General features: G+C 45.1%; 1 pseudogene; it reads left to right on the top strand.

The window, feature by feature from the left end:
- Positions 1 to 3,983: 3,983 nt before the first annotated feature.
- LOC148014837 (uncharacterized) lies at positions 3,984 to 4,818 on the top strand (annotated as a pseudogene).
- Positions 4,819 to 5,439: the final 621 nt, after the last annotated feature.

The raw sequence follows: 5,439 nt of genomic DNA, 5'->3' as shown, positions 1-5,439 counted from the left end.
CGGCCCTCAGCCCATGCACTTCGACCCATTTGAGTGACCCACTCGGACCTTGCAATTCGGACCAGCTGGGCTGAGTGAAAATTTTTATAAAATTATGAGAAATTGGACATGACCCGGCTAAAGCGCAGGAGCGCAAACTGTCAAAAGTCCTTATGATGCTCAAAAGTCTATTTTGACACTTGGAATAGATGGAATCGTAGGGAGTAGCCGCTTGGCAGCTTGAAGTGGGCAGCAGCGAGACCCAGAGACCTAGACGCAAGCGCTGAGTAGTTAAAACCTGATTGGCCAAGAATGAACGAGGCAACATACTAGAAAAACCCTGACCCCTTTCAAGGTGGCGAGAAGATTGACCAACAAGCCTATCACGCCTAAAATAAGCGAGAGTGCATAAGACGCTGCGAGGTTGCTTGCTGCACTCACCTTGAATTTCTGCACTTGAATGCACTAAAAGAAATTGAAAGCTTGGTTGAGCACAAGTGCACTGAGGGCGACACGCACGCTGAGTGACCATAAATTGAGGATTATATTCAATAATTGAAAGAACTCACTCAGATAAACCACTCAAGGAACCCACCAGTAGGAGAGAACCCAAGACGTAGACAAACCGTCAATGCACGAGGTAGGACCAAGCAGGTGGCGTCAACAACGTGGATCTGACAAATCCACTAACCCAGATCAACAACACAACGCAACTATGGCAGACAAAGGCTCAGATCATAGGTGTAAGGAGGGACTTGACTTGAATGTCTTCCTAGAGGCTATTCAGCTGGTTAACGGCTACGATGTACTCGCCCGGTATGAGCACAATGGCAGGACAACAGACGCTATCATCGCAAACCTAGAAGAAGAGAGAAAACTAGCCCACAAGGCTTTGCAAAGCATAGTCGAATATAATAGGGACCAGTAGGCTAGGAGCCAAAGGCAAAGCATGGAGTTGCGTGAGGTACAATGAATGCTAAACCTAGCAAGAAGAAATCGAACAGTAGATCACGAGAGAGCCCTAGAAGGAGACTTGACGATGAGTGAGCTTCTCATGAAGCGACTGTTAAATAACACCGCAGTAGAGTAGAGTGCTGTAGCACTAGCGAAATCTCTGCTAGCAGGATTAGGAGCGAACCAAGGCTCAAAGAGCCAGTCTAAAATCCCCATTGTTTCCAAGCAACTCGACAAATACCAACCCCACAGAAATCCATACATCTCTGTAGAGTAGTTTGAACAAGTCCACAAAGCCAACAGCCTCAACGACTTGACTCAATGCTCTCAAGCGTTCGGGCTATGCTTAGGTGACAAGGGGAGGACTTGGTATATAAGCCTAGATGGAACAGAACAAGCCAACTTCAATGGCCTCAAGGATCTCTTCATTAAGAGATTTGCTGAGCCTGGATACTCCGACAATCTACTAGTGCGCTTGATGAACGTCAAGCAGAAAGAGAAGGAGGATATTCGCGACTACGTAACCCACGTGAGGAGTCTCTTTAAGACAATCCCTATGGGCGAGCGATCAACTGAAAGAGTAGTTTCTACTGTATTCATCAGAGTGGAATCTGAGATGAGGAGTTATATAAGGCTTTGGCAAGCAATTCGAGCTTGCAGCGAGACGCGCTGGCTAGAGTATTTGAGAAAGCCATTAGAGTTGATGATCAGCTGAAGGAGCGGACCTCCAGGAGCACGAAACTAGAAGAGACCAACTCGTGAAGCTCAAAGAGAGCGTCAGTCTCTAGTAACCGATTGGTCCCATCAGCACAATATAAGGGGAAGGCCGCCGAGACGAACTAAGACTTGGCTGATGTAAAGATGGAGTTGGCCAGGTTACAAGACATGTTGAGACGACCAACGTGCCCACACGTCCAATGCGTGTATTGTGGCGGAAACCACTTGCCAGCCGAGTGTCAAGACCCTAGGTCAAGGCCTTGTGCTAACTGCGGTAGGTTTGATCATGACATCACGCATTGTAGCCCCAAGAAGACTTCCGTATTCGCAACACTACGGCCAGCCTTACCTAGCAACCAGGCCGTAGCCATTCTTCGGAAGGGGAGCCCCATTAGCCCTTCATGTGCCTAATGACGTTAAGCTAGTTGTTCCTAGGATGGACATAAACCCTACTGGCATACCTAGACCACCTGGTCCTTACGTGACCCATCCACCAGGCGATGCTTTAGTCCACTATGTGGAAGAACCAAATGAGGAAGAAGCTTACATATGCCCTTACATCTCGCATGACGATGAGGGCAACACTATCCTCATGGATTATTGCCCCGTACTAGTGATGGCGTTAGGGAGAGGACGAGGCAGAGGCCTAGGAGGGAAGATGCAGGATCCAATCACCTGTTGGACTTGTGGTCGCCCTGGTCATGTCTCATCACACTGCCCCGAAAGGGAGCAGCAAAACAGAGACAAGACTGACCAAAGATGTGCTGAGTGCGGAATCACCCATCTCTTCGTCGATTGCCCAAAGCGAAAACCATCTTCTAGCTCAGCCAACCTACCATCTATCCCGTTGGGGCTGTTTGGAGTCGAGAACCTTGACGGGGAGGCAACACCTATTTCATTACGGGTCATGACATGTGCCCAGACAAGGCAGGCCAGCATGTCATTGCCAGGACCTAGCAACCTCGACGTAGCTTCAATAGGAAAGACAAGTCACACGTTGTCGAAGGGTTTCGAAAGCAATGTCACGACTTTAGAAGTCCTTGATTATTTTCAAGATAGAAGATCAAGCATGTGAATAAGCAAAAGCGAAGTAGCAAATGTATTACTGTCAAGATGTTTACAAAATTCAAGATGAATTCCAATATGTTCAGTCCACTGGCTCTAGATCACCCGTTTTAATTCAGGCTTGGTTTAACAAGTTTTACATATTGAAAATGCTGTTTGGGAAGACTAGAGTATGCTCCAGCATTACATTCCTCTTCCATAGCTTGTCCACCTAAGCTAAGGTAATTGCACAAAGCTCTAATATTCAGAGTATAGCATTAGCCACAGAAGAATCTGCATATTGTGGGCTTTCTGTTGAAAGTTTGTCCTCTATCCCTTTTTCCTTTTCTTTCTCTTTATGATTGCGCCTTTGCTTGGCCTGCTTTTTCTTTGTCCTCTTATCTTTTTCAGAGGTGAAGGCGCTGTTGAAGCCACTCGATTCACTGTTTCAAAGAAGCAATGACAGTCTCCGCATTCAAGCTTCCCGAACTTGTCCATGATCAGAGTTCCAAAGCTTGGTGGTAAAGAACAAATCTTCTCTTTCGACTAGACCTTACCAGAGGGCTTCCGCAAGAGCCTCACCAACTTCCTTCTCATTCTTGTAATCAGCTACACAGTCGAAGTGTCATTAAGCGAGACGTATAGCTTTGATTATGAAATTCTGGAGATCCTCTGGCTCTGCGCGTCGCACGCTGGATGTCGTATTGCTGCGCATTCGAGGTGTGAAATCCACCTAAAAGTTGTGTGTGGGATTTGATACTTTGTACATATTTAGTTGTTGTGATTATACTTTTGTTCTACGTGGAAGAGGGTTTGGAGCAAGAGGAATTAATTAATAATGCTCTGTTTGACATGTATGTCAAATGTGGAAGTTTAAATGAAGCGCATAAAGTCTTCAAGGGCTTGCTGGAAAGAAATTAAGTGTCATAGAATGCTTTAATGTCAGGATATATTCAAAATGGAGGTTCAGGTTGAATGGTTTCTGTAATGAGGTGGAATTGGTGAACTGCTTCCTGAGAATGAGCAAGCTTCTTGCAATCTCATGAGAGTTAAGGGACTGATAGACTTGATCTCCCATGGATTTGTACTGTGACATGAGAAGATCAAGTTCCTGGGTTTCCCTGTGTGAGCTTTCTAAATGATTATCAAGTAATGATCAGAGATTGGGCACATAAGAGGGGAATTGCAATCCTGAGCCTTGCCTTCCGAGCCAAGGTGATGATACTGGCAGACATCAAACGTGTTGCCTTCAAAGTCCCCTAATTGCTTGCCCAGGGACTATTTCTGGGATGGCCACACCATTGCTCACAGTAGAAGCACCTCATTATCAATTAAGTTTCTGCACCGATGCTTGTCTTGATGAAACTCAAAAGCTCAAAGGGCTCAATCTTGTTGTCAGACAGGAGCTGCCTTTGCATTTTTCTGAATTACAGTTTTTACAAGAATTAAGAGGTCAAGACTCAGTACTCCATCAGTAGTTTGTCTGTGCCAAACCAATAATTCATGATGCATCGATCCACAGACATGTCGCCTCTGATACAGACAATGCTGCAGACCTTTTTGTGCAGCACTTGAAATGGAGGAGATCATTTGGTTTTGTCAAAGAAGCAGAGATCAACACAGAACTTGATAGAAAACAGATTTTTATGCAAGGCCATGATAAACACGGGTGCCCAATAATCGTACTCTTGACTGCGAGGCATGCTGCATATGAAAGAGACCTGGAAGAGATAAAAAGGCTCTTTGTTTACTGTTTTGATAAAGCAGCTGGCAGTAGCATTGGTGGTGATCAGGGCAAGTTTTTCATAATAGGAGACTTGGCAGGATGGGGCTTGAGAAACATGGACATTCGGGGTTATTTGGCAGTGCTTGACATCTTGCAAAACCAATATCCTGAACGCCTTAGGAAGCTTTATTTGGGTAAATGTACCATATTTGTTTTGGGGAGCTTGGAAAATTATCTCACCTCTAGTGGACAAAGTTACAAGGGAAAAGATATTATTTGTACAAGGAAAAGATGTTCAGGAGACATTGCTGGAAGAAATTGATGTAGATCAACTGCCAGATATTTACGGTGGAAAGATGGCCCTTGTCCCATTACAAGATTCAGCTACTCCAAACTAGCCATCTCAAAGCTGATACAAACGAAGATTATGATGCTTGGTGGTTCATATACAAATCCCATTGATTAACGTTGAACATCTCCAGATGATATTCCCAATACCTGCTTTCCTGGTGGAGAGAAAAGCCAAATTGGGGGGGGGGTACTTTATTGGTCTGAAGGAAAAAGAAGAGCCGCTGGAAACGGAGGGGGGAATGTCGTTGTTTTGGAAGGGAAGTTTTCTCTGGGGGCGTGTGACGCGCAGAGCCAGAGGATCTCCAAAATTTCATAATCGAAGCTATATGTCTCACTTAACGACACTTCGACTGTGTAGTTGATTACAAGAATGAGAAGGAAGTTGGTGAGGCTCTTGCGGAAGCCCTGGGGCAAGGTCTAGTCAAAAGAGAAGATTTGTTCTTTACCACCAAGCTTTGGAACTCTGATCATGGACAAGTTCGGGAAGCTTGAATGCGGAGACTGTCATTGCTTCTTTGAAATAGTGAATCGAGTGGCTTCAACAGCGCCTTCGCCTCTGAAAAAGATAAGAGGACAAAGAAAAAGCAGGCCAAGCAAAGGCGCAATTGTAAAGAGAAAGAAAAGGAAAAAGGGATAGAGAACAAACTTTCAACAAAAAGCCCACAATA

This window comes from Lygodium microphyllum, chromosome 24 (genome assembly GCF_053477565.2).
Source record: "Lygodium microphyllum isolate KBCC chromosome 24, Lygodium_microphyllum_v1.1.10, whole genome shotgun sequence".
Lineage (NCBI taxonomy): Eukaryota > Viridiplantae > Streptophyta > Polypodiopsida > Schizaeales > Lygodiaceae > Lygodium > Lygodium microphyllum.
Note: the sequence above shows the minus strand (reverse complement) of the source record. Positions and strands in the feature narration are given on the sequence as shown.